The sequence below is a fragment of the Cibotium barometz genome, chromosome 44 (genome assembly GCF_041138505.1).
Source record: "Cibotium barometz isolate CiBa-2024 chromosome 44, ASM4113850v1, whole genome shotgun sequence".
NCBI lineage: Eukaryota > Viridiplantae > Streptophyta > Polypodiopsida > Cyatheales > Cibotiaceae > Cibotium > Cibotium barometz.
In genome coordinates this window covers 12186696-12199145 of record NC_141089.1, presented here as the reverse complement: position 1 = coordinate 12199145, position 12450 = coordinate 12186696, and the positions used below count along the sequence as shown (strand labels likewise).

The 12450-nt window shown below is 49.7% G+C and overlaps 1 protein-coding gene across 1 annotated transcript in view; it reads left to right on the top strand.

Annotated features, from left to right (window-relative positions):
- The window catches only part of PAT2 (protein affected trafficking 2), an 80656-nt gene that overhangs the window by 53860 nt on the left and 14346 nt on the right, over positions 1 to 12450 (top strand). The gene's annotated exons all lie outside the window — the stretch shown is intronic.

The following is a 12450-nucleotide window of genomic DNA, read 5'->3' as shown; positions in this document are numbered from 1 at the left end:
TGTATTGCGAGGAAGAAAAAAAGAATCGTCAGCATATGCCTGAGCAACCAACTGACGTCTATTCTGAATGTCCAATCCATGAAGATTGCCAGTATCAACCAAATGATCCATATAAAGAAGCATGGGATGCGTCGCTATAGCATACAAAAGAGCACTTAAAGGGCATCATTGCCTAACTGAACGATGCAAAGTCCATGATTCTGAGAGATCTCCTGACAATATACAAGCCGCCTGAGTATCAGCATAAAGCCAGTAAATGATATTTTGCATTTTTTCTCCAAATCCTAGAGCACGCATGGTTTCTTGAATGAACCCCCATTTAATAGTATCAAAAGCCTTAGCAATATCCACTTGCAATAATAAGACATCCTGCTGCGTGTATTTGGCATATTCAATGCCAATATAAGCATTTGCAATGTTATCTGTAATATGCCTGTGAGGAATAAATCCATACTGTGCAGAATGGAGTCCATCATTCAAGTAACCCTTAATGCGATCGACAACCATTTTACTGATAATCTTGTATATCACCGACATAAGGGTAATTGGTCTCCAATCTGCCAAAGACTGACATAAGTGTTTTTTAGGCAACAGCTTCACTAATCCTTTTTTCCAGGAAGCTGGCATTTGCCTTGTCTCCCAGGCAATGTTTACCATACGCAGCAAAGGTAATTTGAGGGTGTCCCAATATGCAAGAAAAAATTCAACTGTAAGGCCATCCCATCCTGGAGCTTTCCATCGGCCACAAGACCTGATTGCATCAGATAGTTCTTGTTTAGAGAATTTTGTTTCTAGTTGTTGCGCTTGAGTAGCAGAAAGGATGGGGGATACATGCTGTAATAACCGATGACGTGCATCATACACTTCCATGGCGTGAGAATCATCCTCATCAAATTGAGAGGAGAAATGGGCAACACAAGTTGCAGCCAATTGTGCTCGGGTGGAGGTCCACGTGTCATCTGAAATTAAAGTGCGACATATAGATGCAGCTTGTTTTCTGGAATGTAAACTCTTGAAATTTTTTTTGGAAGAGCAGCCTTTGTCCAAAAGCGCCTGTTGTGGTGCCCGTATCTCCCATTTGACAAGCTTTCGATGATCATTTACCTGAATACAGTGACGAGCTTGACATAAAGAAGTGGCTTCAGCCAAAGTTAGGGAGCGAAGATGACTAAGCTCGATTAACGATTGGCATGTTTGCTTAGCATAAGCAACAGTCTGTCTCCAACGTTTCAGATACTGTTTACCATAATCACGGATGACTGATTGCATGCGAGCAATAAAAGCTGTCCATGCATAATCCAAGTCAATGAAAGATTGAGGAAAGAGTGGCTGACAGGCCTCAAGTATCAGTGCTTTGAATGCATCATGCTCCAAGTAACTATTATTGATGATAAGCAACCTTCGAAGTGGCAATCTGTCATCGGGCATGTCGTGCAGAAGAACTCTGAGCCATAAGGGTACATGATCTGAATATGTAAATGTATAATCCAGCCACAATTTGGTTGTGAGAGTATCATAATGAAACGGATCAAGCTGATACCATCGATCCAATCGAGCTTTGTAAGTGGATTGTGCATTATGTTGGAAGGTATACCCAGGCATCAGAGGCTGAGATACTCTCCAAATATCAATCAGATTAAGCGTTGCTACAAAATCTGCCCACGAAGACCTCTCAGCAAGCATATGTGTACGACCGGATGTATTATCACCAGGTTGAGGGGCATTATTGAAATCTCCACATATGAATGCTTTCTGTCTCCAAGGGTACAATTTCATTTGTTGCCATATCTGTCCTCTAGCCTGAGAGGATTGAGGTGCATATATTGATGCAAATTCAAAGATTTCACCCTGAATAAAGCACTGCATAACCATCCATCTGCCTTGGAGGTCATTAAATGCCATGACTGGCTGCAAATGATGTTTCACAAGAAAAAGTACACCCGAAAAGGCATGGTGGCCTGCATAAAAAATATCATAACCAGCATAATGGCCTTGCTGTCCAGCATAGTGATGTTGATTGTGTTCCTGAAGAGCAACGATATCTGGCTGCATATGCTTCAAATATGCCCAAACCATCTTCCACTTTTTAGGGTCACACAAACCCTGTACATTAAGAGTCAAAACTGTGATATATGACATCATATTTATAGTGTATGTACAGCATGAACAAAAAAAGTAGCTCAAGCTTGCATTTCCTCCACAGGGTCTGCACCTCGATCAGGAGGAGGAATATCTATGAGACGGGTGGCTAGCAAGCTAGCAGCCTCTTCTTCGGGAAACAGAGTACGACCTGCAGTTACAGTAGCCCAGGTGATGCCAATTCCAGAATTTTCTTCCGGGGTATGCCCACTGGAGGAGACTCCATTCCAAGTTCTAGAAGGCAAAGGACGCCTGGGGATAATTGTCCTGCGTGGTGGCTGAGAGGTTTCTTGAAGTATCTTTTCTTTTCCTTTTGGTGAAGAAGTAGAGGGATTAGCCACAGCTACATTCATATTAGAAGAGACTGGCACTTTGCCTTTTTCTTGAGGCATAACAGGAGTCTTTATACTTTTGTTTTTAACCCCTGAAGGACCATGAGTGTCCTTATGTTGCATTGGGATGGGCAAGGCATCAGGTGGCATCTTATGGAGGACCAGAGGGCATTGAGATGCCATATGCCCAAACTTTTTGCACTCAAAGCATGCACCTACAAAAAGACCCCATTTGAGTTTGAAAAACGCACTCCCCATGGAAACGTTATTTATGGTAACAGCATAAGATTCCGGAGTGGGCTGATCTGTGTCCCATAAAATACAGAATCGATTTGAGTTGCCATTTGGTCTAGGAGGGCATACAACCTTTCCTAGAGATGCTGCAATTTTAGGTAACAAGGAGGCCAAACATTGGGGGAAGTCCACCACTTCTACCCAGACAGGACAGCGATGCTTAATCAAAGCCTGATAGTCTCTGGTGGGGGACCATGGCAATACATGAACCATCTGTTGTCCATAGAAGAGAGGGTAGTGCTCTAAAAGCGTTTGTTTATAGTGCTCATCCACCATAATGACCTCAAAGAAACCTCTTGCCACATAGTGGACTTTGAGAACAAAACAACCACCCAATGTCCGTGTTAACCAATTCCTGACATCAGCAGCAACGGGCATCCTGCCTGGAAAAAAGATAATCACAGCATGCTTCGCATATTCTCGAATGGGATCTATGATTTCATCCACATCCACTGCAAGCCCCACCATAGGAACATGATCTTTCCAATTCTTGCGTGTATCCTGAAATCCTTCATGCATTACCTCATAGATCAGCCCAGCCTCGGGCGTCTCATGCACAGGGTCATCCTGACCCACAGCCTGCTTTTGTTTTTTATGAGCATAATATTTTGTAGGAGATCAATGACAACACTCTCACGGCCATCAAAGAAGAGATCTCCAAGGAGATCACAAAGGACATGGAGGGAAAGCTCGAAGCCAAGCAGTCAGGATGGGTCGAGGTGGTGAAGAAGAACATCCGTAAAGAAGTGAGGGAGGAAACTCAAAGGGAAGAAAACCAAATCATTCACACCACCATTGAGGAGGAGAAGATGAGGCATGCCCGCCGTCTCAACATTCGAGTCACAGGTATAGCCGAGACACCCGACTCCACTCCCGAGAAAGATGGACAGCTTCTATGCATGAAGCTCGGCTACAAGGAAGAGCACCCTCTCCCCTTCACCAAAGCATGGAGAGCCGGGAAAGACTTAACACGCAAGCGAGCCCTCATCCTACAGTTTGCAGGAGAGACGGAGAGGGTCACCTTCATGAGGAAGAGGGTCATACTACGGGGTTTAGAGGGAGCTCCCATTTTCTTGGATGATGATCTCACGAGGATGCAGCTTGAGCATAGGAGAACTTGCATGCCACGAGTCTTACACGCGAGGAGAGAAGGCAAGAAGGCCTTCTATCGAGATGGTCGGGTCATCATTGATGGCCGGCCCATGGATTAGCGGTTTGGGGCCTATGGGACACAGACCAGGCCACTGACAGAGATACACATAGCAGTATGGAACTGTAATGGTTCACTATGGGTGCAGCTTGGACGACTGGAGCATGTTATGGTGGGGAGAGACATCATACTTCTGACAGAGACACATCAGAGCCCAGAGAGAGGGCTACCTCGAGTAGAGGGATTCCAGTGGGAGTCAGCATACAGGAGGACCACACGCCAGGGTACCTCGAGAGGGTCGGGGGGAGTAGCAGTCCTATTCAGACGGGAGCTACAGGGGAGACTGAGAGTGGTAGCACAGGATCCAGAGGCCAGATACATGTGGATCAGCTTACAGCTCTCACAGGACAGGGTTATATACATAGCTCTATGTTACTTTTCTCCATCAGGATCCTCCTATGTCATTACAGAGGACATGCCACAGGAGGAGGAGATAGGAGCCTCGCCATACACTTGTCTGTCAGAGGAGATTATGCATTATTCTACACTAGGGGAAGTATTTCTTACGGGCGACTTCAATGCCCACACACAGAGCAGACAGTGTGAGGTGTATGACTATGATGACATGGAGATCCTCCACCTTGTGGATCCAGAGGAGATAGGGGCTAGTCGGGCATCAGAGGACACTGGACCAGACAGAGGACATTATGGGGACCACTTACTAGAGTTGGGAGCCAGGCATCGTCTCGTTATTTATAACGGGATGCTACAGTGGCCGGGATCAGGAGGGCTGACATGCTTCCCACATGGGGGTCATACACGGACCGGAGGCACGGTGGTAGACTACATTATGGGGTCTTTGGAGGCATCACAGCTTGTCACCTCATTCTCCATTCCACCTCGTCCTATTGGGGCAGATCATACATACTTGGCATTTTCACTAGCCGGATCACCAGTATCACCAGCCCCCCACATACCGACGCCACACACTACCATCTACTTCACACATGACATGGCAGACATATACACTGGCAGAGTAGAGGATGGGCTCCTACTCATGGATCCCCTGGCATCTATGGATACCATTACAGCCCAGCTCGCATCACTCCTACACACGGCTGCATTACAGAGCTTCCCACATCGTGTACACTCAGGAGAGCCTGCGAGACCTGGGACTATGCCCCAGAACAGATGGTATGATGACGAGTGCAGAGCCCTATACTCACGACTCCGCATACAGAGAGCTTTGGGAGCCATCACAGAGCAGGAGTCGAGGAGAGAGATGAGGAGACTTACTCGCCGCAAAAGGCGGGCCTTCGCAGAGATGCAGGAGCTAGAGATCTTTCATTTCTTCATGAGTAGAGATAGCCCTGTCTCATGGCGGCACTTTAGAGAGCCCCGGACCCCGACACCTATTGCAGACCCACAGACATGGCACACATATGCAGAGGGTCTATACCATGCCCCACAGCAGCCACCTATACCTCAGCCACAGGAGCCTCGACCTACCACAGCTAGCTTCTTTACCCACTCGATGGTACAGGAAGCTATCCGCCGCCTACAGCATGGACGGGCCGCCGACCATATGGGCCTGCAGGGTGAGCATCTCATATATGCAGTAGATTCTTTAGCTCCTTTTCTTGCACACCTGTTTAACAGGGCACTAGCAGAGGGTTTGCCTGCGGAGTGGACGATGCACACCATTGTGCCGATTCACAAAACAGGGGATATGCTCGATCCGAGCAACTACAGGACGGTTATGGTTGGCCACGTGCTGGCCAAACTCTATGGTGCAGTGCTGGAGCAGGAGCTTAGCTTATATGCTGAGCGAGCAGGTTTACGCTCATCAGGGCAGGCAGGCTTCAGGAGAGCTTTCTCTACCACTGACCATGTATTCACTTTGAGATGTATGATTGATCAGGCCAGAGTGAGGAAGAGAAAGCTCTATTGCTGCTTTGTGGATTTCCGCAAGGCATTTGACACAGTACCACGAGAGAGGCTCTTTCAGCGCTTGCAGTCTCTTGGCATACCAGCAGATATGACATGGGGCATCTATGCATTATATGAGCAGGTTTTTGGGCGAGTCAGATGTCCAGGAGGTATGTGCGAGACTATTGCTAGCACCATTGGTGTGAAGCAAGGATGCCCACTTTCCCCCACGCTATTTGGGTTATACATTGATGAGGTGGCTGACTTAATTACACGGGGAGGCGGAGATGGAGTTGATTTAGCAGGTACCTCAGTACATATTATGCTCTATGCTGATGATATTGTATTAGTGTCTGAGTCCCCAGGTGGTCTACAGCAGCATCTACATGCACTCCATGATTTCTGCACACAGAGGGGTCTTACTGTGAACCTTGGGAAAACCAAGGTTATGGTCTTTCATACATCGAGACAGGGCAGGAGTCAGCTGACATTCACTCTCGCCGGATGCCAGGTGGAGGTGGTGACATCATACGTGTACCTAGGGGTTACCTTCTCTGCAGCAGCCACACGCTTTACCATGGGTTCAGCAGCCAGAGCTAGATTGACACGGGGATATGCAGCATTGGCTATGCTAGAGAGACAGTGCCACCAGGCGCATTTTCAGGAGCCCCGGACGAAGGGGTGGCTATTTGACACATTAGTCACACCGGCATTGATGTATGGAGCAGCAGTATGGGCGCCAGGCCTTGCTACCCATTGGTGGACACAGATAGAGAGACCACAGGCCCTCATGATGGCACGCATGATACGCAGCAAACCGTCAGTACCTCACGACATTATCCGAGCAGAGTTTGCTACGCCTCCTATGATGGTAGAGGCCATATTTTAGACTATATGCCTGCTAGACAGATTCAGAGAGATGCCACAGGACAGATTATCATACAGAGCTTTTCAGGCATCTAGACAGTTGGTTGAGGCAGGAGACAGAGGATCATGGTATGCACAGGTCACACATTGGTTCTCACAGCATGGCCTAGACATGGATCATCTACCACCATTCCAGTATGACAGGGATGCACCACATATCCGTCTCTCTCATAGTGAGAGGAACAGAGTATTGAGACAGGATCTATGGCAGCTCTATACACGAGAGACATGGATATCGCCTACACAGCCTCTTCCACCGAAGATGCTATACTACAGAGATCACTTCATGAGTATCACTGATGATGGATTTATAGAGAGGCCTAGATACATGGAGGGTTTTTTACCACACGGCTCCCGAGTGGCTATTGGTCAGCTCAGAGTTTCATCACACCGATTGGAGATTGAGACTGGCAGAGCAGCACGGATCCCCTGAGAGGAGAGGGTATGCAGATTGTGCAGAGAGGAGGTGGAGAGTGAGGAGCATTATGTATGCAGATGCAGAGCATATATAGCCATCAGAGAGAGATATCCCATTTTATTCAGAGAGCCACATTCCCTACGCCAGATCTTTGAGACAGCAGACCAGCGCATACTGGGGAGATACATTCTAGACATACAGCGCCACAGAGAGACATTATTACAGGCTCAGACAGCTCCAGAGGGGGGGCGACAGACACAGATTACTACATTTTTTCAGAGATCCATACCCCTCCCAGCCCCTACACGGCAGGGAATTACTCTCCAGAGAGCAGAGACACTTAGAGCCCGCAGGAGACAAGAGGACACCTGGCTTTCGGACACCACGCCTATACCAGAGAGAGATGACAGAGATCAGAGCTCAGTTTCACAGTACCATTTTATACCCCCAGTATGGTACAGGATGGAGCTAGCTAGGTTGCATATCATGATTGTATACTCCATGCATATAGCTTTGCATTCTCCTAGTAATAGAGCTCCATCCCCTGCACACCCACATTCAGCTTTTTTATTCAGTACTTTTTCATTTTGTTGGGATGACAGAGGATACCCCATACAGGTACTCCGATTTGTCTCATAGGCCGAGTTCGGTCTTTTGGAAGACGTTAATAAAATCTTTCTTTCTTTCTTTCTCTCGCTCTCTCTCTCTCTCTCTCTCTCTCTCTCTCTCTCTCTCTCTCTCTCTCACACACACACACACACACACACACACACACTGAGAAGGTGATGTACAGAGGGAAGAAACAAAAGGCAGAAATCGACTGGTTACAATAAGCAGACACAAAGCACAGGAAGCGAAAAAACGGGTCGCAAGGAACAAGATGGAAGATGCAGAGAGCAGGTCGCAAGTCGTAGATGAGGAGGCAATCAGGTCGCACGTTGAAATCAGGACACACACACGAGAAGCTTACGCAGGCAAACTGTACGCAGGTGAGAAGCGAGCAGGTCGCAGACCAGAAGCGAACAGGTTCCTCTCTCACACACACACGCTGTACCCCACACACACACACACACACACACACACACACACATGAGCAGTGGACAGGAGAAAACGCAGAGAGGAAGCAGTATACAAAGTAGGCAGTAGATTCTGCAGAGAGTTCAGAAGTAGCAATACACAGGCGAGCAGCACGCTTAGTCTTCACACAGGTCGCAAGCGAGCAGCTATCACACAGTTCGTAGGTACAGGCGATCAGCTACCAGACAGGACGCAGGCGCAGGCGAGCTCCTCTCTCACACACACACACACACACGCACACCACACACACACACACACACACACACACACACACACACACAGTGGTGGACACACAAACATTGCTACATACTCAACACAATAGGTTCCATCTATCACAATGAAGGTATCTATGGGAGGGCACCCTCCATGTGGAGCCACTCTGTCTGCGCCCTGGAATATGCATATACTCTGGGCTCCATGTGTCACAACGAAGGTATCTGTAAAAGGGCGGGAGAGGTACGTGGAGAAATACAAGAGAAGCACCTCTAGACTTGAGGACACCAGCTTCCCTCCTAGGTCCTTGTGGCAAGAGCCATCCACTCCAACCGTGTCAATGGCGAGAAGTGAGTAAGCACATTGGTGATACGTAGATCACGCGAATGGTGTGAAAGCTCTACTGCTTGCCTGTGGATTGTGGTAGATACAGACTCTGTGCTCCATTCCGTGCTTGGCGCTGCACTTAGAGGGAAGGAGAATATCAATGCTACTCTCGGGTGGAGGGCTTGGAGATGCAAAACCATGCAGATACCACCGTCTCCTCGAAGATACCCGTTCCCTCTCGACGGCGGGGAGGCATCGGAAGAAGCTGTGGTCTACAAGCTGCCGGAGAACTCAGGGGGTGGGGGGGTGCATGGTGACTTTGGAGAGAGCACACGCACCAGGGAGGTAGCAATGGTCATCACTACAGGCTTTGAGAAAAGATGGATCAAGCAGTGAACCGAACTAACCTGTTGCCTCCTCTCTAGGTCGGGCAAGGGCGTTGGGTATGCTTTGGCAAGGTGGATTTGGGGGGGGGGGGTGGGGGGTCAGAGAAAAAGTGGGGGGAGGCGGGGCCGGGGAGGGGGGGGGGACGAAGGCTGAGGAGGGAGCTTGGGGGAAGAAGGGTTCACCTGCGAGGGAGGAGGGGGGTTGAGGCCGGGCCCACCCCGGGGACTTGATGGGTATGAGGGAACTTCGAAACCTAGAGGGGATCACGATGAGATAATGGTCTTCAAAAAAGAAAGGAGGGAGGGGAGGGGGGGGGGGAGTGCTCATAATGGTTCTTTGCCAGACTGGCGTGCTAGACGACAGTGCTCTGCTCAGAAGTCCGACGGTGGTTCCCGCTACAACCGGCGGCCCGCCACCCTCCTGCATCGGGATCTTCCGGGTCAAGACTTGGTGTGCTGAATCCTTGGGGTTGGGGTCCCCCCCATCCCCTTGATGAGGAGTTGGGTTGGAAACGTGGCGGGGAGTGGGGGGGGGATTGTTGGTGGCGCTCTCTTGGACTGATGACGGGGACAAGATCTAGTAAGATGTTTTATTTGATGGCAAATGAAGCATTACCCGGGAAGGCCAGAGTACTCAACTCTCTACAAAATAGGAGTCCCACGGTGGCACGGAAGCGATATGGCATGTGGAGCTATCTTCGAAGAGGTTGTGTAGATGCGAAGCGAGGGAATCCCTACCTTCAGAGCGAGAATCAAGGCGATGGTGGGGGAGATTCCATCACTCTCCCCATAACACCACCTGTCTGGGAGGAGTGGAAGATTTTCCTTCGTAAGGCAACGAAAGTAGACTGTGACTGGAAAGCTTGAGACACCAACCAAGGGGTCAGATGCTTGGTCTAAGCCAGGTTGCCACCTTGCAAAGAAGGCCTAGGCCGTACGCAGTGTGACGGGGCTCAGTTGCATGACTCTATCCGATGCTGGTGGCGAATCAAACTCAACCTAGCAGTATCCACGCCCCAAAGGATGAATATCAGTCATCTTGCCAAGCTCGTCAATGAGGCTTGTGTGCAATAGATCCTTGAGCTGTTAGCACGCCGGGCGGCTACCAACAATCTTGCAAACTAGGGTGGAGGCGATTGTTGAAGCGAGGAGCTGGAGTTCCGCTTCAGAAAAAGAGCGGCAAGGGACGACAGCCTCAGTCGGGGATGATGGAGCGGACGCCATGGAGTCCTCGTGGAGGAGTGAAAACCAAAGGAAGCCGACGCTCGCCGAAATAGTTGCAACCCGATCATTGAAACTTGATGGATAGGGGAAGGGAGAGGAAGGGCGTAGAACGGAGGGGCAAAAAGCAAAAAGGTGTGGAAGGGGCTGTCGGAGATGGAGGCCAGGCGGAGATGGAGGCTAGGCGGAGGAAAAAGGGAAAAAAAAGATATTGCATGTGGAATTGTCTCCGGAGAGGCTGTGTAGATGCGAAGGGAGGGAATCCCTGCCTTTTGAGCTAGAACTGAGGCGGCAGTGAGGGGGATTCCATCACTCTCCCGAAAACACCACTTATCATCACCAGGACGAGTGGAAGATATTCCTTCCTAAGGCCACGAAAGTAGATTGTGATGGGAAAGCTTGAGATGCCAGCGAGGGGGATCGGATGCTTGGTCAAAGCCGCGCTGCCACCTTGCAAAGAAGGAATGGGCCATACGCAGTGCGACGGGGCTCAACTCACAGGGAATGGGCATTTTTAGACTTGGGAATGTTGGGGATGGCAGCATCTTCCCGTTCCCATTCTCGTCCCATGTCACTCTATAGTCACAGGGAATGGCCATTCTCAATCTTTTCCGTCCCCGTTCCCTGTTCCCATTTCCCGTTCCATGTGACTATGATTTGATGCTGGCGGTGAATCAAACTCAACCAAAGGGTGAATAAGAGCGATCTTGCCAGACTCGTTGATTAGGCTAGCCTGCAATAGATCCCTGAGCTGTCCGTGCATTAGGTAGCTATCAACAATCTTGCAAACCAAGGTGGAGGCCTCCAAGGAGGCGATTGTCGAAGTGAGGAGATGGAGTTCCGCTTTAGAAAAAGAAAGGCAAGGGACGGCGGCCTCAATCGGGGATGGCGGAGCGGACGCCATGGAGTCCTATGCTCGCTGAAATAGCTACAACCCAATTGTTGAAACTTGATGGATAGGGGAAGGGAGAGGAAGGGTCAGAAAGGAGGGGCAAAAAGCAAACAGGGGCAGAATGGGTTGTGGGAGATGGAGGCGAGGCGGAGGAAAAAAAGGAGGAAAATTGAAGCTAACGTAGAGAGGAGGTTGGCGGAAAAAGGGCACTGGAAGGAGGAAGGGCGGATGGGTGGGCAATGAAGCGGCGTGCGGGAGAACGATGGGTGGAGGAGCAGTAGGATGGTGGAACGAGGACGGAGAGAGGCGACACGGGAAGGAGGGGGACTGTTGGTGGCAAGTGAGGATGGGGACAGCTCTAGTAAGATGTCCCATCTGACACCAAAATTCCAAATGAAGCGTTGCCTGGGGAGGCCAGAGTACTCAACTCTCTAGTTCCATGGAGACATGGAAGCGACTGTCTTTGGAGAGGCTGTGCAGATGTGAAGAGAGGGAATCCCTGCCTTTTGAGCTAGAACCGAGGACACGGTGGGGGGGATTCCAGCACTCTCCCAATAACACCACCTATCATTGGGATGAATAGAAGATATTCCTTCCTAATGCCACGAAAGCAGACTGTGATGGGAAGCCTGAGACACTAGCCAAGGGGTCGGTTGCTTGGTCGAAGCCGTGTTGGCACCTTGCAAAGAAGGCATGGGCTGTACGTAGTGCGATGGGGCTCAGCGCATGCTAGCTTGCAATAGATCCCTGAGCCGTCCGCGCACCCAGTGGCTACCAACAATCTTGCAAACCAAGGTGGAGGCTTCCTTGGAGGTGACTGCCGAAGCGAGGAGCTGGAGTTCCGCTTCAGAAAAAGAAAGACAAGGGACGGTAGCCTCAGTCTGGGACGACGGAGCAGACGCCATGGAAACGTTTCTGAAGGCGTGAAGACCAAAGGGGGTCGACGCTTGCCGAAATAACTGCAACCTGATCATTGAAACTTGACAGATAGGGGAAGGTGCAGAATGGAGGGTCAAAAAACAAAAAGGGCGGAAGGGGCTGTGGGGGATGGAGGTCAGGAGGAGGAAAAAGAAAAACAAGGAAAAAAGAAGCCAAGGCAATGGTTTATAATGGTCCAAATACAACAATCAAAAGAGAGAAAAGCG